This window comes from Eurytemora carolleeae, unplaced genomic scaffold (genome assembly GCF_000591075.1).
Source record: "Eurytemora carolleeae unplaced genomic scaffold, Eaff_2.0 scaffold417, whole genome shotgun sequence".
Lineage (NCBI taxonomy): Eukaryota > Metazoa > Arthropoda > Copepoda > Calanoida > Temoridae > Eurytemora > Eurytemora carolleeae.
The window spans coordinates 205,510-228,981 of NW_019396423.1; the positions used below are offsets into that span (position 1 = coordinate 205,510).

The 23,472-nt window shown below is 31.5% G+C and overlaps 1 protein-coding gene across 4 annotated transcripts in view; it reads right to left on the reverse strand.

Annotated features, from left to right (window-relative positions):
• LOC111703005 (uncharacterized) overlaps nucleotides 1-20,618 on the reverse strand; it is a 59,278-nt gene extending 38,660 nt beyond the window's left edge. For all 4 annotated transcript variants that reach the window (XR_002765541.1, XR_002765542.1, XM_023474844.1 and 1 more), the window contains exon 1: nucleotides 20,520-20,618. The gene's annotated coding sequence lies outside the window, so the exon portion shown is untranslated. The remainder of the gene's footprint in view (nucleotides 1-20,519) is intronic.
• Between the last annotated feature and the right edge of the window lie 2,854 nt (nucleotides 20,619-23,472).

Genomic DNA, 23,472 nt, shown 5'->3' on the forward strand with positions numbered 1-23,472 from the left:
ACAGTGTACTAGTCTACCGGAGTTTACAGTGTACTAGTCTACCGGAGTTTACAGTGTACTTGCCTAAAGGTCAGCCTGGTACTTGAAATAAACCGGAGTTTACAGTGTACTAGTGTACCGGAGTTTACAATGTACTAGTCTATCGGAGTTTACAGTGTACTTGCCTAAAGGTCAGCCTGGTACTTGAAATAAACCGGAGTTTACAGTGTACTTGTCACAAACAGATTCTCTCAACCGATGAGAGATTAGATAAGAATAAGTAAGCTTTTTTACGGATCAAGTTATCAAGTTTAGTCGTTGTGGAGTAGCGCAATTTTTTTCAAAAGTTCAAACCTCAGATTAAAGTACAATGGTCGGCGTTTATATCAATACAATGAGGACGACTTTTTAATTTAATTTAATCGAAAGTCGTCTTCATTGTATTGATATATACGACGACAACTGTTGCTCACTTGTCCCTTGTTTTTATCTTTTATCATATAGATTCTGCCAAACGGTCTCATCAATTTTTAAGACAGGGTCGACTTTGAAGTACCGCAACGCCTAGATTTTACCGCTCTAACTCATTTATGCTTTTCTGTAACTCATTACATCATTTTAGCACTGCAAAGCACTTGTTGTTAGCTTTGGTCACTTCAGTTCACTTACGCAACAATGCGCGCGCAAAATCAATTAAAATGTGCAAAAGCAAAAAAGTACGCATTTTAACGAGATAATTTTACTTTCTCAATGGATTTAAGTTTGTTTGATGTTTCATCTTGAGAGTCATGTTTAGACATTATATAAGTTGGTACGGTTTAAGATGATAAGTTTGAAACTCTGTATACACGATACAGTATACAGTATACAGTATACAGTATACACTATACACTATACACTATACACAATACACTATACAGTATACACTATACACTATACAGTATACAGTATACAGTATACACTATACACTATACACAAATCATTATATAAGTTGGTACGGTTTAAGATGATAAGTTTGAAACTCTGTATACACTATACAGTATACAGTATACAGTATACAGTATACACTATTACAGTATACAGTATACAGTATACAGTATACACTATACACAAATTACTTTAAATTCACATCATACTAAACTTAATCTAAACTTAAGATTAAAGAAGAAATAAAATCCTGAATAGTCACAGGGCCTCGCTATATTCAGAATATCTGAGTATCAAAAGTCCTGATATCCTTGTCTAAAAAGTAATTATTTTCAATTTTAATTTTTCTGTAAAAGATGCTTGTGAATTTATGCAGCAGAGCCAAGCAAGTAAAATTAGATAATTTATCTCTTTTCAACATTGAAAACGATGATAACTAACAGCTTAGTTTATGTATTTACGTCGACGTTCCATTTATTATAAATATGATGTTAGATCTATCTACAGTCCTTTAATAATAAATATTCTATTAGATCTATCAGTATTTGAACCGTTTATTCTCATTTTATATTCTGATAGTAATGAGTAATTCCTCACATTAGACATGTATAACCTTGAATAATTATTTCAATAGATTCAAGCAGATATCCATCAATATAAAGAACGATTAGATATTCATCAATATAAAGAACAATTAGATATTCATCATTATAAAGAACAAGTAGATATCCATCAATATTAAGAACAATTAGATATTCATGAATATAAAGAACAAGTAGATATTCATCAATATAAAGAACAAGTAGATATCCATCAACATTAAGAACAAGTAGATATCCATCAACATAAAGAACAAGTAGATACCCATCAATATAAAGAACAAGTAGATATCCATCAACATAAAGAACAAGTAGATATCCATCAATATAAAGAACAATTAGATATTCATCAATATAAAGAACAAGTAGATATCCATCAACATAAAGAACAAGTAGATATCCATCAACATAAAGAACAAGTAGATACCCATCAATATAAAGAACAAGTAGATATCCATCAACATAAAGAACAAGTGGATATCCATCAATATAAAGAACGAGATTGTGCCCATTGGTTTGTCACTGATAGTTTACAACGTCAGTGTTGACATTAATATCTGACGAGATTGTGCCCAATGGTTTGGCATTGATAGTTTAGTAGCTTGTGTCCGTGTTGACATTGATAGCTGACGAGATCGTGCCCATTGGTTTGGCATTGATAGTTTACAAGCTTGTGTCCATGTTGACATTGATAGCAGACGAGATCGTGCCCATTGGTTTGGCACTGATAGTTTACAAGCTTGTGTCCGTGTTGACATTGATAGCTGACGAGATCGTGCCCATTGGTTTGGCATTGATAGTTTACAAGCTTGTGTCCATGTTGACATTGATAGCAGACGAGATCGTGCCCATTGGTTTGGCACTGATAGTTTACAAGCTTGTGTCCATATTGACATTGATAGCTGACGAGATTGTGCCCATTGGTTTGGCATTGATAGTTTACAAGATGGTGTCCTGGTTTTTACATTGATAGTAACCTCAAAAAGAGTTGTACCTGGATAGATACTGGTTTGAGAAACCCTTATGGAGTAGTGCTTTTACTACAGTTCTACTTACAAAACTAAATATTTTGAATTTTTAATTAAAGAAAATTTCCAATTTACTTTTTACGCTTTTCCTTGAAATTTAATCGAAAAATTTAGTTGACTAGCAAGAACTTGAATGACAATTACCAATTTTCTAACTATGACATCTTAAAATTATCGTAATCTCACAAGAGTTTCCAGAAGAGTGTTACTACGTGGCTCGGAGTAGAATATGAGAAGATTGTGGCTCAAACACAGAATGTGAGTTGCCTTCCCTCCCTCTCAAAGCTTTGTCTTTGTTTGAAAAGTAAATTTTATAATAACTTAATGGAGACAGATTTTAAACTTAATTTAACTTGCCCTTAATTAATCCAACTTTGAAATATATCCAGATGCATAGTTTGTCTTAACTGTAGTTTTATATTTAACAGTTAAAAGAGACATTTTGTTGTGCATCATCGAATTACTAAAACATTGCGAAATTCCTACAATTCTGTTGAAAATTCCGAACCAAAAGTTAGGTATGGTTTTTGTTAAAAGCGTTTCTAATTACCAAAAATCCTTAAAACTGAAGTTAAACAATTAATGGCGCTTTTTTGCATTTTTTTTTAAATGTTTATGTTTAGCAGAAGTGAATGGTTGGGTTGGGACACTTTAAAGTCGTGGTTGACTACAAATTTGATGAATCATTTTCAGAGGTGTCTATATCTCAAGTTCTATAAGATTATAGAAAGTAAGGATGCTTAGTGCTAGTTTTGTTTTCTTTCTTCATCTGCGTAAAATACAGGGAATAGAAATAAAGGGAAAGGAAATGGCGCTGGTCTGGCATGAGAAAGCCAGTCGCACTGCTTTGCAGACGAGTTCGGTATTCCTTACACACACTCTTTTGGTACAGACACACAACATGACTACAGTCAAGGAAGAATGTCGTCAATTATAATTAAACTTGAATATCGAGTAGTTTATTGTGACTTTAATCAAATTATATTCTTTGCATGAAAATTTGGCTTTATAGTGTTGACTAAAATATGTAAATAATTTATTACATTATATTAAACTTATTTTTAAGTAAACAATGAACAATAAACAAAAAAACTCTCCTAGACTGTACAAATACCGAGATTCTTATGTACTGTATATACCTACAGTACACGCCTTCGGTTCGGTATTACTTACACACACTCTTTTGGTACAGACACAGACGCATTACGTTTCCGCCCCCTGGTAAAATCTAAACTAAAGAGGAGCTACAAGATCAAAAATTCGTTTCATTGATATCGCATAAATGTCAACTCTTCCGTACCCGTGTGTCTAGTTTGCAGTGTAAACGAGTTACTTAAATTTATTTTATTTTAAGTTTTTCTGTTTAGAGTGCAGGACTGGGTTATTTCAATTTGAGTAAAATTAACGATATTCTAAAAGTAAAATAATCTCAAGTTTATAAGAACCAAAGTTAATTTTTGAAACAAAATTATCTGTTAAACTGTTTTACCAATGAACTATGGGGCTGTTCACATCCAGCTTTCTGGCAATATCTTAGTTTTTAGGTTGCTACTTACTGATCTTTATTAATACAAGCCACGTTTTGTAGAATTTGAAGTAGCTTTTCTATTGCGGATTTCTAAAAATGCCAACTTTTTAAATTTTTATCGCCCAATTACCGTCATGCGAGATACTACCATAATATTTGGCTCGATTGGTTCAGCCGTATCGACGTTTATTTAATACACACAACAAACAGATAAAAATATTTTCTTTAAAAATCAGAAATGTTAAAGTTTCCTGTATTGAGGAAGCTGAAAACATATAGGATGTAAATATCTGATTTCAAATTTTATTTCGATAAAGAATTGACAATTTTCTTTCGACATCTTTACAATATTTCACAGAAATTATTTAGTATTGTTGTTGTGCTTTTTTACAATTTAGAATAGTGACGATATGTTTGGTTTTGATTTGTTTGAAACCAGTTTATGTAAAAACGGCTGAACCGATTGGGCCAAAATTTGTTGATGACCCGGGCCAGTTAAGTACAATGTATCACATTAAAAAATGGATTTTGAAAAGTGATCTGTACAAAAAGAGGAAAAATCAACGAAGGTCAGAACTAATAACATTTGTTTAACGGGTGGCACGAAGCACCCTGTCTGACTAGAATTGATAAAATTATGCTTGAAGAATGATTAGAAGAAATTAGTCTATAGAGTGATCTCCGAGAGAAATGATGACATCATATATTTACATAGAAATTGTATAATTAATTTACTAAACTAATTTCGTTAATTAATTATGTATCAGTTTTAGGCATATGTAATTAGCTAACCAAATTTTTTTCGTAATTATACAGTAAGTACAGAAAGTACAGTAAGTATAAGACTCACTTAAGGAAATTAGAGACCATGTTGTACAGTATAAATACAGACTAAAAACGGCTAAAGACCAAGTTGTGCAGTATAAATACGGACTAAAAACGGCTAAAGACCAAGTTGTGCAGTATAAATACAGACTAAAAACGGCTAAAGACCAAGTTGTGCAGTATAAATACAGACTAAAAACGGCTAAAGACCAAGATGTGCAGTATTAATACACACTAAAAATGGCTAAAGCGGGACAGTAAACCAAATGAACCATCTCCTTCTTGTGAAAGTATTGTGACCGTACGAAACCATTATCATATTAGACCATTTGATAAACTGGTTTATTGTGAACAAACAATTCAATAAGTAAACAATTATTTTATTAGCCCAGTCTTCCATGCACTTCCAGAAAAATTCCGACCTTTGGAATTGTTTTTTTTATAAAAGTAGTTTCTATGCTAATACAGACTTAAATTTTACACACATTTGACAAAATCAACAGCCATGGTGTTGCGATTTGTCAAAGTCAATCCGGTCTTGAAACTTGATGCAACTTTTCCATGTCGTCTGGATCTATGTGATTTCCGATAAAGAATTTTTTTCCTAATTTAAGAACAAAATATGTCCTACCACCCTTACCTAAAGTTCATAAACTAATTAAAGTTTTAAATTTGTTTTCTTTCATTCAAAATTAGATATTCCAGGAGGGTTTTATTAAAAAAAGTTTCTTCACAATAACATCTATTTACAGAAAAAATACTTTTTCCTGTTAATTAAAAATCAACCAAATTCAATCAAGTTAGATCTTGCTTTTATTGTTAGAAGTAGCAAGTTTTTCCAGAAAACAACTTTTTACTTTTTCCAATGATTCAACTTTGAAAAAGCCAAACGTTAGTTTTTTGGTAACATCATGTGAACCAAAGGGATTAATTTCATCCGGTCAGAGCTCAGAAGCTGTCGGAACTCTTGTATTGTGGATATCGAGATCAAGGATTGATCTTTATCCTATGCAGACTTCCATTTTAATTTAAAACTGTAATCTTGCAATACACTGTTGTAAATTCAAATTAAATTGCAATATCCCGTAGTAAATTTGAATTAAAATTGCAATATCCCGTAGTAAATTTATATTAAAATTGGAATATCCAGTAGTAAATTAATACACGGTGGACTAAGCCAGTGGGGTCGATCAAATAGGCTTAGGATTAGGCCTGGTACTGTAAAAAGTCTGAATGCGCCATGGAGTTGTCATGGTTAGCCCTTCGACGGGACTATGCCAAGAAAATTTACCCCTGTCGTATGTTAGTCTGGTTAGTGCGACGTACTGTACAGAATATGGCAGTACGGTACAAACTGGGCAGGTCCTTTTCGAATTCAAATTTACTCCGGCCTAGAGTGAATATTAAAATTGCAATATCCCATTGTAAATTAAAATTAAAAGTGCAATATCCAGTAGTAAATTAATATTAAAATTGTGATATCCAGTAGTAAATTAAAATTAAAATTGCAATATCCCGTAGTAAATTGAAATTAAAATTGCAATATCCAGTAGTAAATTAATATTAAAATTGCAATATCCCGTAGTAAATTTAAATTAAAATTGCAATATCCCGTAGTAAATTAAAATTAAAATTGCAATATCCCGTAGTAAATTGAAATTAAAATTGCAATATCCAGTAGTAAATTAATATTAAAATTGCAATATCCCGTAGTAAATTGAAATTAAAATTGCAATATCCCGTAGTAAATTGAAATTAAAATTGCAATATCCCGTAGTAAATTAAAATAAAAATTGCAATATCCAGTTGTAAATTAATATTAAAATTGTAATATCCAGTAGTAAGTTAATATTAAAATTACCGGCAGGGAATCAAGGATCGGGGAAAGGGGTATTGAATACAAATGTTCCCAGCTCAGGAGTAAAAAAAGGAAATTTTTATTTCAAACTCAGAAAAATGTGCTTAAGCGAAGCAAAAATAAAAAGCTTAAATTATTTCTAGATTATGAGACTCATGATCGGGATCGGCGTGAACACTACCTTAAAAACCAATTCAGGATAATGGCTGTTCTAGATCTAAAACTGTGAGTTTTTAAAGCTGAAAGCCAGCAGTTAGATGAAAAGAATATTATATATACAAGTTTGGCTGGGATATTAATTATTAATCCCTACAGGAAGAGTTTAGACCATAGATGATGAGATATTTACAGATTTACAGATTTAGAACACTAAAACTGTGTCATGAGAGTGTAGATCATAGATGATGAGATATTTACAAATTTAGCGCACTATAACTGTGTCATGAGAGTGTAGATCATAGATGATGAGATATTTACAGATTTAGCCACTAAAACTGTGTCATGAGAGTTTAGACCATAGATGATGAGATATTTACAGATTTAGCGCACTTTAACTGTGTCATGAGAGTGTAGATCATAGATGATGAGATATTTACAGATTTAGCCACTGAAACTGTGTCATGAAGAGTCATGTGATGAAGAATATCAGAATATTAGATCAACAATGAAAAAATATATTATTAAGTTGCACTAGAAAAACTGTTTGCTTCATGACAATATCAAATACTTTTAATTATTGCTTTCATGTCGTCTTTCATTTCCACATTTTATTTGTTCTTATGCACTGTATTCAGCTGAAAAGTAATGTATAAACTGCAGTGCATATACATTATACACCTTAATGATAAAATAGTAAAGAACCTGAAAACAATTAATCAATCATGGAAATCTTTAGATAAAAATAGCACAGTGGAATTATCAACTTCCCACCCCCCCAAAAAAATTTGAGGGACTATAAGCGTGATTTCAAGTGACCCTCCATTACAAGATTGCAATGCCCGATTTACAACGGTACCCTTGAAACCCTAATCTGATCAAAAATGTGAAAGATACCGTCGCTTTCGAAAAGTGTTAATTCTGATAATTTCTGTGATGTAATCCTCATGTGTTTTGGCTCTTCCTGTATTCTGGTATTCTTGAAAAGAAAAGTATGCAATATGTCAGTATAGTCCTGCATGTATAGTCTAGTTTTATGCTTTATTAATCATATTAGGTTGAGAATACTTCCTTTTCTACTTTTGGTATTATATGTATTATTACTAGGCTTCGCTTCGCACTCAACTTCTATTTCAGTTGTGAACATTTTCTCTTCATATACGTTGTAAAACAAAAATAAAAAAATTTGCTGGATTTTAAAATTTCGAAAATTGAATTTTAATTGAGGATAATTTAGAAAATTCAATTATCCATAAACCTTCCCTGGGGGTTACAAGAGGTCCCACAAAAAAATAAGGCCCAATCGGTTCAGCTGTTTTGACGCTTATTGGATACAAACGAACAGACAGACAAGCGAAGTATATATTTAGACATGTATGCATATTTTATTTATATTACATGGATTATCCCGGGCAAAATAAGTCCAGTTTCTTATATTTGAATTCAATAAGAGGAAAAAAGATACTAAATCTTTTTGTTATTTTTTAGATCAAAATATTCAAAGCGGTTCAAGTTTTTGAGTTGTGTAAGAGATTTTGCCAGGGAGGCTGGATCTTAGCTATAACCTCTCCGTGTGTATTGGCCTGAGTGTACACTTGGGATAGTTTACTGATAAAGGATGTTAAGAGATTATGGCCTATTTATACAGTACAAAAATCAAATATGCAGTATACGCTTTCGGAGTACAAGTGTATGGGGAGGTTTTGTATCTTGCATTTTACTCAGTTTTCTCAGAATAGTTTATTAACGATGAAATATTGCTCTGTAAAAGACTGTAATAGTTTGTCTTCCTGTGAAAATGGAATCCTGCACACGATAAAGGAGTAGTGGATTTTAATAGAACCATGGAAAACAAATTTTCCATTAAAATATTTTCAGAAATCACCCCCGAGTACTGTAATGTACAGATTGACCTTTGGAAGTGAAGTACATGGCCTGTACAATAAGTATAAGGGTTCATCATCACTCTATATACTAGAACCTCGTTGGGTTTTGCAGATGTAAAAATCTTGTAATTGTCATTTTATATTATTGAATGAAAATATCAATATCATTAAAGGTTTACTATAAATTGCTTTTACAGAATTTGAGTATTTGCCACAATCTTGATTTGTTGCAAATATAAATAAATTACTTTGTTTAAAAATGTTCACGTAAACTTTATACCTCAATATCTCTACCCAAAATGGCGTTTTATTTGCTAATATTTTTGCGCAAATAAATGCTCTAGGATAAGTAAAGGCACAGCCTCAACCAGGGGGGATAGTTCTCAACCTGTGTGCTCAGTTAGCTGTACTGTACACTTACAACTGTTTACTTATAGGCCAGAATCAACTTCTAATAAACAAATATGCAGTACACTCTTGGTATAGTTGATGGCCTATACATTTAGTAAAGGATTAGCGTACATCATCACTCTATACACTATAACCTCGTTGGCCTTAACTAAGCTTTCGTTGTGTACTCCAGTGATTTGCATTATTCTGACCGAAAGAAATAGTATGGTTTAGTAGAGAGTGAAGGACAAAACTCAAAACGATCCGGGACGAAATTAAAAAATATATCGGTCTTTCCAAAAAAAATAACCAATTATTTTTATTGGTAATTTTTTTGGAACACCCCGAGTTTAGACCCTTGACAGTTCACTAAAGCTCCTGGGACTTTCACTAGTTGGCAACTCTAAGCAGACAAAAATAAGAAGATTGGTTTAGATATTGCAATTAATAAATTCCGAGTTATTTATGGTGTATTACAATAAAGTTAATATTTCAAAATAGTAAAAGTATTTTCACGCGATTGATTTTTTTCGGATTCGCGAAAACTCCAATTTTTAGTTATTAAATACTTTTGAATGATAATCTTATGGGAATCGACGCATTTTTATTATCAAAATTCTAAACATAAATATAGCCCCGGCCCTTTAATTTCATCAAACAAATTATTTTTGAAAAGCTGATAAAAATGTATTTCAAAACATAGTCACAAGAAATTTTTCAAAATTGCCTTCCTACCTTACCAATAAAATAAAGAGTTATTCCATTTTTAGAAATAAACTGGACAAACAAAATCAAATAATGTTTGGTAAATAGAATAAAGATACAATTTAACCAAAGAGAATAGAATATATGTTAGAGAGGAATTTACTAGAAAAAAGTGTAAAACGGCCATTTTGTTGTACTGTTTCCATACTGCAGGTGTACTTCACATATTTATGCTATATAACCTTTTGGGCCCTGGAATATCATTTTATAGAAAATCTAAAATTAATGTTAAAAGAAAACCAAATTATGAAATAGGCTGGTTTCATAATTGACCAATGATCATTTCACATAGACTCTATGCCTTTCACTTTACAAACGATGATTTTCCGTTAATATAACTGTAAATCAAATGATGGTTTTATTCACCTAATTCATTATAAAGTTTATTTAACAGCTTTAAAAATTTCGAAATTGAAATGAATAGTCTAGGGAACATACTGTATTAATGTAATCTACTGCATATAATTTGTAAACATTTACATGATTTGTACACTTTGAACTGCCTTTCAGGCTGAAAGGGATTAAAAAAATTCATACCGAGAGATTCTTTAAATTCCCCTCTAATATATATTCTATTCTCTATGAATTTGAATGTAAAATGGCCTCAATTAAAGATAAAGAAATTTCAGCGATACAATAATTCTCCTTCATTCTTTAAATGAATACTGCAGTGAATCTAACATGACACTGAATGGATAGAGTTCTACAGAGTTCTAGAAGAAAGGGAATTTAGTGAATAGTTTGGATGCATATGAATAAAAATCTTCTGGAATGGGGGGGGGGGCATGCAGAATAGATGAGGGCTTATAGTGGGCAGGGAAGGGGGGGGGGAGAAACCAATTTCCGAAAGTAAAAAGTTAAATATGGCAGATTCGAAGAAATAGAAAGAATTCTACAAACACACCATTTTCTATATAATATGTATCTTAGAGATAATGTTAAGGTTAAAGGCAAAATCTAGAATAGCCCATAACTTTTTGGTGACTGAAGCTATACATCTAAAAACTATATTTCTGAAAAGCCCTTGAAAATTTGATATAGGAACATGTGTCACACTTTCATATTTGTTTAAAACAAAAAAAAAATATTTTTTTCATTTTTTGGCCCTTTTTTTGGCGTTTTTTTTCACCCTCCCTAGCACCCAAACCATTAAAAAAATTTTCTTTTATAATGTTTACAAAGAGAAAATGTTCATAAATGAAGTAGAAGATGAGCCTATTATTTGTATATTTAATTAGGTTTTTATTCTGCAACCAAACCCCTGCTTGTCTCAACTTATAATTTTGCCGATCCCTAATATTTCTGATGGCGGAAACCTTTGAAATTTATTGATCTGCAGAATCCTAGTTTCAAATATCAACGATCAGGTTGTAAATTTATAGGGATTAGACAATTTAAATTTGAGTAATCAGTACCTTTGACGTATTTGTGTCAGGCCTATAGAAAAGGGTAATCTTTTTATTAGACTTGGTCAATTTTAACACCTTCACTGTGAACTAGACAAAAGAAGAAGGCCAAATTTATGCGACATTATTGGTACGACTTTGCAACCTCGTAGCTTCATTAGTTTGGATTTAGGCACACGTAGGAGAAAAGTATGTTTAGCCGGTTCTACATTAGCAATTCAAAACATGTTTGTTCTTCTCAGATCTTTAATAACATGAGTTATAAGTGAAAACATTTCAGATTTTAATATTTCAGTTCTCGTTAGCTCACTGAAGTTAAGCACACTTGACCATAGCCAGTAACTGGATTGGTATCCAAACTGGTGGGAGGCTGTCAACATCTTTCGCAAGGTGCGTGCTTTATACTCAACAAGAAAGAAGCTTGAAATGGATTGATCCAAGTGAATGATGATGAAGAGAGGAAAGGTTGACAAGAAGGGAGAGTCTATGGTTGCCAGCTAGCAAGGTACCCATGGGCCGGTAGCCAATCCGCGCTTACAAATGATTGGGAGCAATGAGTGTGAATGATGTTTCCTATCTGTAAGGCACCCGGGCCTCATTCCAGTATATCAGAAGAATTCCTGCACTCTACTATTCTCAGGCCGAAGAAGCTCTTAGGCAGCCGGAATCTTGTCAACCCTCTTCTCAGAATAATTTTTTTTTAATTTGAGCCGCGGATAAAATTCTTCAAATTCGGCCTCTGGACATTTACATTTGAGAGCTAAAAAGAACTTGTCTTGATACTGTTTCTTTACGAAGTAATTGGCAAAATTCTCGTCGTTTGTTTTGCTAGAGAGCTTGAAACATTTGGATTTGTATTATTCATGTTTCTTGTATTTCTTCATATTTTTACATTTCCAGAAAGTATCCATAAAACTGAATGTATCTAACCATTTATAAGCCAGACCTTCGGAATGGGGTTTAACACCACCAAGAGAAAACTAAACAATATTTTAACAAGTTAGATGGTAAAATACCTTTATAACTTTGTAGATTCGAAGAATAATTTTAAACCAAAAGTAAAATTACTCCCCCCTCCCCTCTTCCAATCGCAGCGGTTAGGATTGGCTAGGGGGGTCGATCGCAGGTGTACATGGGGGGGGAGTCAGAATTCGTAACTTGAAGGAAAATACTCTACAGTTTTATTTTCAATTAAACAATGAGGAAAAACAATTTTGTCTGAATTTAATTACATTTACATTTATTCACCGGAGGAATTAGGAGGGATCAGGAGGGATCAGGAGAGATCAGGAGGGATTAGGAGGGATTAGGAGGGATTAGGAGGGATTAGTAGGGATTAGGATGGATAAGGAGGGATTAGGAGGGATTAGGAGGGAATAGGAGGGATTAGGAGGGATTAGGAGGGATTAGGATGGATCAGGAGGGATTAGGAGGGATTAGGAGGGATTAGGAGGGATTAGGAGGAATTGGGAGGGATTATGAGGGATTAAGAGGGATTAGTTATGATCAACGAATGCTAATTAGTTCGGCAAGTTTAATGATTCTTCTTTCCTACAATGATCCCTAAAATAAAATGGTCAATGAAGACGACTTTTAGACTAAAATATTCCTACAAACCTGATACACGTCAGAAGTAACACTTATTATTCCAACTTATCGGAAAAATATACAGGGTTACCCACAAAGAATAAGACTTCAGAGACGACTGTACGAAATGTATACTGTCTATTTCTTTATGTTCATTATTCCTTGCAACATTAAACTTGTTTCTTACTTTACCAAATCATTTTGTAGCCATTGGAAGACTTTTTTTCTATAGGCAACAGACATAATTTATCAATTTAGATATATATATATATATATATATATATATATATATATATTGTTTGATTTCAAATTTGAAAATTCATGAATTCTGTTCACTTTGAATTGAGTTCAAATATGGATAAAGTTTATAAGTGCTTTGAAAGTTACTTATTTCTGCGATGACATGCTCAAGGTCTCAAAAATCTATGGACGTACAGGGTTATCCACAAAGGCTGAGACTGTAAAGACGACCGGAAAATATTAGAATATGACGATCCCAAGATAAAACTAAATATTCTGCCATGTGGCCGAATTTAAAGAATTTGTGCGGCGGTTTAAATTTAAGCCGCGGTTTAAATATGGTTGGTTCCACCTCAAATTGTATCAAATTTAAACCGTGTTTTGGCAGATTTAAACCGCGGCTCAAATTCTTTAAATTCGGCCACTGGATATTTTACTTTAATGGCTTATCTAATAAGTTGGCAAAACGACAAACAAGTTTACAGTTGCTGGGAATATAAAATATAAAGAAACTGACAGTGTAAATTTTGTACAATCGTCTCTGAAGTCTCATCCTTTGTGGGTAACCCTGTATATAAATATGTTTTTTTTTCTGAACCATCTTATGGAGAAGTTAGACCGCAAAAAGTGTATTTTAATATGTCTGGTAAACTTTTAAAAGGTTTTCACAATGAAAAAGTTCTTCCATAATGAAGTATGTATCCCATATTTAAAAAGCCAACGAAAAAAAATTGTATTATGTCGTCTATTAAGCTTATTTCAAATGCCGCGGAGATTCAAAACATATTTCATATTTTCTGAAGACCACTGTAGCATTCCTTCTGGCTGTATTATTGGATTATTGCAATTCCATTTATATTTTCTTTGTTAAAAGTTGGCCTCCCACCAAGTTTTAATTGATCGCAATTATATAATATATAACATAATTATATAATCAAACTTATTCAAGGAAACTCTTCAAATATTCACAATTGCATTAAAGGAATTTACTGTATAGAATTGTTGTTACATTTTTCGTATTTTTCTACAAAACTACAAGGAGGAAAATGTGTTATAAAGTTCGGGCTCAATGGAATTTGTGGCCTTGAATCAAGTTTTGGTAAATATATGGAGATACATGCTTTAATTGTAAACTTTTAGGTTAAAAAGATTGTAAATGTAGAGAGCCTCTAATTTAAAATTTAAAATTTAAAATTTGTTGCCATGTGTGATGCACATCGGTACCCTCTAAACCTTTGTTTGATAATTGACGACACCAACAAAATTTTAATAAGGTTTTTTATAATCGACCCTTAAAAAGATTTTGTTTATGTTTTGTTTTAGCATCGTACAATTATAGGAATCAGAGAGGAAATGTGCCAAATTCGTGGATTTATACTATTCTGATTCTGCAGCAAATTGAATTGCAATAATATCTAAAATATGAAATTCTGAATTAATTAAAACAGTTTAATTCGATTTGCTCAATATTTCAATAAAACAAAACTATTTCATTATGAAAAGTACAAACTTCTGAAATAAAAACTTCTAAAAAATCATCTTAAATCTGGTCAAACTCTAGAAAGACTCTTTAAAGAAAAACTATTAAAAGATAAACTTTGAAAAGCAAACTCTTGAAAGACAAACTCCTGAAAGACAAGTTCTTGAAGTACAAACTCTTGAAGTACAAGCTCTTGAAACACAAACTCTTGAAAGACAAACTCTTGAAAGACAAGTTCTTGAAGTACAAACTCTTGAAGTACAAGCTCTTGAAACACAAACTCTTGAAAGACAAACTCTTGAAAGACAAACTCTTGAAAGTCAAACTCTTGAAAGACAAACTCTTGAAAGACAAACTCTTGAAAGTCAAACTCCTGGAAGACAAACTCTTGAAAGACAAACTCTTGAAAGTCAAACTTCGGAAAGACAAACTCTTAAAAGACAAACTCTTGAAAGAAAAAATTCCTGAAAAAAGTTCTGATGGGTATATACTATATGCTTCCCTCCCCCCACACGTCACTACTGAAAATGGGCCGTCAGGTTTCAAGTCAAAACACCTAAACTTTTTCTTTGACTTTTTCTTTGACTTTTTCTTTTTCAAGCAAATCCATTTTTTAAGAAATCTCAGAAATCAAGAAGATGTACAGGTCTATAATCAAATCTAACTTTCGTTTCAAGACCTATTTATTCTGTCTGTTTTCTTTTATATTTTAAAATCATAAAAGGCAGGGTTGTGATGAATACAGTTTGAACATACCTAGATAAATTGCGTTGTACATTGTCTATAAATCTAACTGCGCTTATCCTTAAATACGTAAAACTTGTAATGCGACTATACTAACTACGTATTGTGATAAGCTTAACTACGATGATATATATCTGCGCATATATTGTAAATACATATAAAAATTAACATGTATATTTGTAAATACAAATTAGTTGGTTAAGACTTTGGTTATTGTGAAGATATTTAGTCCTCGTTGGAACATACGAGCTGAACACATGTGCGTGAAACGCCAAAAAATGTCTGCTCTTCTAGTGTCTTTTCATGTATTTCTTAGTGTCTGTTAGTCCCTGGCTTAGTCATATTCACCATGTATATTAAGTCCTCTGTTAAAATCTATACCATTTTTTTGTAATTCATCCACTAGTCATATTTGACCACTATATAGTCCCTAAATCGTAGGCTGTGCAGTCCTATATAGTTCCTGGCAGTACTTGAATATACTTCGTCTGTCCATAATCCATAAGAGTCTTTTTGATCTAAGTCCCTCTGTCCTTGTTTGCCAGTAAGGAACTTATCCCTGTTTTACTCTTAAAGTCTCCAAAAGTCCTAATAGTCCGTTAGAATCCTCATTAAATTTCTTGTTATTCTTCTTAGATTGTCATGAGAAGTAACATATATACTGGTTTTTTTTGAGAGGATTAATTAAGAATGACTGACTTTTCTTTAAGTGGAAAACAAGAGAATAGTTAAAAATTCTAATAGAAATAGCTTGAAGCGCCAAAAAAAAAATTTTATATTTTTTTTTAATTGACAAAATTTGATAAAAGATGGCCCACAATCATGATCATGCTGGAGTCAAGTGAGGTGGGTGAGAGAGGGGGGGGGGTGCAAATATTGGTTCGACCCCCCCCCCACACAGTTGCTCCACTTCATGATGCTTTAAATAAAAAACTTCTTTTTAAAAATCGTGCAAATATTCAGCATTTAGTACAAAGGTATGCAACAGAGCAAGGTATAGAGGAGATAATGAGCAAACTTTGGAATATTTTTGGACTTTTCAAACTTTCTGGATTAGAGCAATGCAGGAGAACCAGAATTCTGTACCGCAGGACGGGCTCATTTTTATGGGAATGTTCGATCTTCTGATTTCATTAGGGCCCTGAAAGTGTGGATACTTTCATGCAAAAATCCAGCCTTCGCCAATTAGATATATTCCTTTCAATAAAAAGATATGCCGTTGTGGATTTGAAATGTTTATGGCTACAAAAGCTAGTATAAGTAAGTAATGTAAAACTAAAGGCCAAGGGGATGCTTCAAAGTGCACCGGGTCTAGAAAGTTCCTTTTTTTGGTTTAACTTTTTTGTTTTATTCCTCAACAGTCTTTATAAGTCACATTACCCCCCCCCCCACTTTGATATAAATATATATTCTATCTATGGTTAGAAAAACAAAAAGATAAAAATATAAAATATTATATAAATCATGAAATATACCACTTAGTGCTGTATGTTCACTGTTCAGTTCTTAAGAAAAATGATACTTTTCTTTTCTTATCCCTTGAAAGGAAACATTTAAAATAATAATATAAATTCAATATAAAATTGCAGGGCACATTTAGTAATAATCAGACCTATTTGTTTCTGATTAATCTGCCACTCCCTTTTTTCAAAATAATAACCAGGATAAATTTCGATTTTTTCCTTTTGATGAATACAATCGGTTTTAAACTTTAAATTCGAATAAGGTGGGATATATCTGATCTCCAACCTGTCATGTCACCTGAATGATGTACGTTCATCCTGGTTCGTTTTTTGCCTATATTTGCTTTAAGGGTATAATTTGGCATAGAGTGTATCAAAAACAATTGTCTTTAATTAAAATTGTTTTTCTAAACATTTTATTTCTTACATTTTGCCAAATTGTGACTCTAGCAGTAAAAAAAGGCAAAACGAATCTAAAAACTAATCTTAAAAAATCTTAAAAACAAATATGTTTTTTTAACAATAAAAAAGTTTAATGAAAGCTAACTTTAACTTAAAATAGTTTTTGAAATTTTAGAAGATTTTTTTCAAGTTTCAAAAAGCGGACCAAACGATAAACAACATTTATCAGAATAAGATGACTTAGTTGTTGTATTCTTCAGCTTTGCCTGAGTCTGTCAGTACGTTATGTACATCACTGTGATTTAAAGGTTGCAAGCTTTCAAGCGAAAATCTATGAGAATTTTGCTAATTACTTCATCTTAAAAACTAAGGCTAACAACAAATGCTTTATGGTGCTGAAATAAACAAGGGCTACAGAAAAGCATATGTTAGTTAGAATGAATATAGAGTACATGTTGTACCATGGAACTTTAACCTTTACCGTTTTAATGATAATCTCTTTTTTTATATTTTCAAACTTATAATTCATGGCATTTGATCTCCAGGTGTATTTGCTCACTTTAGTCTTTAATCGCCTTCAACCGATTTGCCTCAACTTTTTATTTTGACTTTTCTATTAAAACATTAATGGGCATATGAGGTCGGTTTTCATTGAAAGAAAGGATTTGAGTCTTTGCCACAAACTTTGATTTTCAAATTATATCTTTACAACCTTATTTCAAGGTCTGTAGATATTTCAAACTATGAATTCGGTTAGATACATAATTTAGGTTTGAAATATCAAAGATTTACACCTTCAGGTAGCAAAGAAGAAGGATTAGAAATTTTGAGTTTGTAACAAAGAAAACTCAATTCCTTTCGGGAAAATTCCATAAGTATTAAGGGCAATAACAATGCAAGATAGATATATCATTATTATTACACGTGGAGAATGGAATTTATGTTTTAAATTAATATTGTATTCAATCATTTTGTAATATAAAATAAGTTTTTTCATTAAAAGTTTTCAACAAAAAAAACTTTATTATTGGTTAATAACAGAGATTTTCGTATTTAGCTGCATTATTACAACTTCATATAACGTTGGTATTCTTTACTTGTCTGTTATGTTTGATTCTTTGTTGTAGCCTTAAAAATATAAATTTTTCAGAAAACAAAATGGCGCTAACTACAGAATTTTTTTTAGCTTAATTTTGAGATTCTAAAATAAGTGGGCCGATTTTTATCAGGAAAATTAGCGAATATTGTAATTTACGACAAGGGGAGTGTAAACTAACTTAGATTCGAGGGGGGAGGGGATAACGTTGTCAAGACAAACTTCTAGTATAAAAAAATATGGAATGTATACTAAATTATTTTCAATTTATTTCTACTAAAAATGTTATTTGGCTAGGACAGGCTAGGTGTGGCCGAGGCCGAGCACCGCAAGAAAGAAAATTTTCATTTTTTGTCGTTTTTTGGGGTTTTTTCAGATTTTGATCTTTCAGAATTCAGTATATAAGAATTATTTGGCAAAAATGATCTCTGATGAATTCAAAAAGTTGCAGATTTGAATATAAGGTAAAACTGAGAAAAAAATTTTAGTTTCAACCCAATTAGACGTGATCTATCATCTATCCAATATATTTTCACTTTTTAATTTTCATTTAATTATCAGAATCTAAAACTTTAAAGATAAACGACGACATTTCTCTCATTTTTAGTTTTCACTTTGAAAACACGCGTGTTATCTCTTTTAAGGAATTGAGCCTTTACTACAATCTCTGATTTTTTATCCCTATCTTTTGAAACCTAATGTGGTAGACCTGAGATATTTCAAGCCATTAATTCTGTTGGATCAAATAATCTAAGCTTGAAATATCCGGTTGCAAAGATATAGGGATATAAAATTTTGAGTTTGTGTCAAAGACTTCCTTTAAAAGTTCTCTACTTCAACCGGTAAATTCAGTGATTTTTCAGATAAATCCTAAATCTGTCCAAACAGGAGAACTTCTCAGTTGAAAAGAGAAAATCAAGTTTTCACAAATTCCGCGAATTTTCAAACTTTGTAATTCTTCAGCACTTGAAAATTCATGTGCATATATTTGACACCTTTGGAAAATATTAAAGGGACTGTACACGTGGTTTCAAGCAACCCAGCAGTTATAAAGAGTGGCATGTTCAATTCACAACGAACCCTTTTAATCAAGAATTAATAATCTCTTCTTGTTTTCCAACTAAACATTGATTGTTTAAATGCAAAATGTACAATAAAAATAGTTATTTATAGAAAAATTTAAACTCAATAAAAATTGGAATCTTTATCAAAAAGTTATTGCAAACCAAATGAACTCAAGTTTATTTGATTTGATTTAAAATCATATAAAAATCAAATATTGATATCTATTTTGAATTTCTCATCTCCTGATCATATATAGCGAATAAAAGCTACTCGCTGCTTATATTTAAAAATGCTTCATATTTTTTTTTTTTTTATACATTTAACTAAAATTTATTTTAAATTATGTTGGTTTTAAAATGTTTAAGCTTTTTATAATGAACGACGATAAGCAGGTTCAAGGTTTTAATGCAAGGAAAGTTATTTTGGAGGTGTCCACATTTTTTGTACTACAGTGTACTGTCTCTGGGCGGTAATGTAAACACAAGACGGATGTCACAGCCTGACATGGGATCCATCTTTCACATAAAAAATCAATGAAATATTCTGGTCATAGGAAACTATTATGTGAATATCAAAATTATCAAAATTAAATGCTTTTATCCTGAGTATACGCAACTGCAATTAACTTTCCTTGCATTATAACCCTAAGCAAGTTGAACAAACGAAAAACAAACTGATTTTTGGCCACAAAATCAAATTTTCTAACCTCTAAGTCTTTTTTCATATATTTGTGTAAACCTTTAATATTCTAAACTTAGATTATTTGATCACAAGAAAGTATAGTTATGAATAGCAAAAGGCCCAACCCGACCAGGCCCGTAACTGAAAAATTTTGCAACGGGGGGGGCACACAGGTTAGATCGAGGGGGCAACGACATCTGAAAAGATAAAAGGATCCGAAAATTAGAGTTTGAGGTTTTAATTTGAACATTTTTGTCGAATTTAAAAATGTAGATTTTCAATTTATCAAGTTATACTATTGTTAAACTATAAAACTTGAAAACTTTATAAATTTATTAAGTTTTAAAGATTGTTTATGTTAAAAGGAGAAGAAAATAAAAGATTAAGCTAACCGATGATTTAAAAAAAACTAACCTTACGAAGTTTTCGATGAAAGGCCCATTTCTGTTTTACTTTTCACTTTTTCACTTTTTTGTATTCTCGTTTTATTGAATTTTTCTGAATCTCATTCGCCCACTGAAAACCTCCGGTTGTTCAATTAAATTTCAGAAAAATAATATTTGCCTAAAACTCGATATTTAAAGTCTATATATTTACGTATAAGATATTCGTTCTTCCAATCTTTATATTCTACTAGATAAAACAGTTAAAATAAAAACTAGAAGGGTTCCTCCCTATTGTTTTGGCCTTGTACAGTATTTAGATTACCCTGCTTAGTCTGCTTATTAATATTTATTTGTAATTCTTTATTCATAGCTTCAAGTTTTTTAATTAAGATTTATTTTTTCTAATTGATTGTATTTATACAATGATTGAATGACATATCAATGTATATCAAATATATATTAATATAAAAAATAAGGAAAATGTTTATGCGGCTTTACTGGTGTAACTTTGTGACATTCTAGGTCCTCTAGTTTTTAACTGTATGCGCAAGTTTAAAAAAGCTCAGAGTTCTAATTGTAAACATTTCAATCTTTATTTCAGTTTGACATTTATATTAGATATATCGATATCTATATATATAATGTTTGTCTGTTTGTCCGATCATAACTCAGGAACCCCTGGACCAGTTTGCCTCAACTTGAGGACTTGAGAACTTGGTAGAACTACAGAATTGTTTTTAGCTTAATTTTGAGATTCTAAATTAAGTGGGCCGACTTTTATCAGGAAAATTAGCGAATATTGTAATTTACGACAAGGGGAGTGTAAACTAACTTAGATTCACCTGGTCCACGCTGGGTTCCCAAGCTAGTACAAATACAAAATACAGATTTGAGTTCAGTAAATCATACTTTCAGGTTAACCTTGATGGTTTATTATTGAATAATAATTAGGATGTCGAACAAGTAGCAAATTGGCTTAATTAGCGTTAATCAAAACCTTAAAAACTTCCTAATGTACAAAATCTTAATGATAACGTTAATAATAATAATAATAATAATAATAATAATAATAATAATAATAATAATAACAACTCTATATCTTTGCAACCTTAGATTATTTGATCTAAATTATAGAAATTCTAATAATTTAAATGATAATAATAATAATAAAGATAATAAGAATATTATAATACTATTACATATGATGTTGAATGTTCATGGACTTTGGACAGTGTTTTATGCCAGTATTTTTTCCTAATTATAAATATAATTTTCAAGGGATTTTTATTTATTACACCCTTTAGGTTAAATAAAATCTCTTTTTCCAATTTCGATCAAATTCAATTTATTTTATTCCTGTGCACTTTTAAGCACCATTGAGCAATCCTTTTATGTAGTTTGCTTCTAATTGTTCGTTTGTTTGTTTGCGTTCAAAAAACGTCAAAACGGCTGAACATGTCGGAACCTTCAGCACTTGAAAATTCATGTGCATATATTTGACACCTTTGGAAAATATTAAAGGGACTGTACACGTGGTTTCAAGCAACCCAGCAGTTATAAGATACTTTCATGCAAAAATCCAGCCTTCGCCAATTAGATATATTCCTTTCAATAAAAAGATATGCCGTTGTGGATTTGAAATGTTTATGGCTACAAAAGCTAGTATANTTTTGGATCGTTTTGGATCATTTTGGATCTTTTTGGATCATTTTGGATCGTTATTTGAAATATTTTGATAAAACTTCATTTCAAAAATATCATAAGTTTAGTTTTGCTCTGATTAAGCCTTTAGCCTTAAAAAAAATTAAAAACGATTTAAAAAAATATCAAGTTGCGGAATGTTATGGATTTTTATAAATCACCGACCAGCCGTTTGACCATCCTCCACGCAGTTAAGAAATTTTAATAAATAAAATAAACTGGTTCAAATCGATTTAAACGATAATTTTCACTCAATTCCTAAATCTAGATGGTTAAAGTTGGAAAGCCCCTTTTGGAAAGTCCTAACTGTAGTTGTCAACTGCAGAACAGTTGGATAATTACAAAAATATTAAATTAAATTTCAAAATTCAAAACCTTTAGTTTGCAGAAAATACAGAATTATAAATTTTATTCAAAAGTTGCCATTTTGTTTAAAGAGACTGTAAGCGTAATTTCAAGTGATCCTGCTTTCAATGACAATGTCCGATTTACAGTGCACCGCTACCCTGTTAAGATTTACAGTGCACCGCTAACCTGTAAAGATTTACAGTGCACCGCTACCCTGTAAAGATTTACAGTGCACTGCTAACCTGTAAAGATTTACAGTGCACCGCTACCCTGTAAAGATTTGTCGAATAATTATGAATGAGCTATGGTATCCATGAGTTTGTTTATTTAAACTGTTTATTTTTCATTTGTGGTTTTTCTGCAATAACTACTTGCGCATTTCTTGCTTTTCAGAAACAATGCAGAAATTAACAGAATTAAACTCTCAATTTAATGATCAGAATAGTGTTTCAAGGGTACCGTTGTAAATCGTACCTTGCAATCTATACATGAAGGGTCACTTATAATTACGCTTACAATCATACATGGATTAATTTTGCTTAAACGGCCTAAACCCCGGACCAAGAACAGACATATCCAATTCACAAGGGTACTCTTGAAATTTTTGCCTGAACTTAAATTCTTATGATCTTGAAATGAGATATCCTTGTTTTTCTGTTTAAAACTTTCTCATTTTTAACAATAGTATAAGCCTGCAGTTTTATGCAGCAAAGCGAATATTGAAAGAATAATTTTCAGTTAAAAAAATAACTATATGAACAATCTTCATTGATATTTTGAAACTCTTTAAGTAGAAGTTCACTTGAACTTACATTTACTGTCTCTTTAAGTTTGAATTGAAGCTAACTATGTACGTATAGACACAGTTCCTTGTATGGTGTATAATGAGAAGTTTTAATCTCATGCTAACTTTATAAATTCTCAAACTAGAG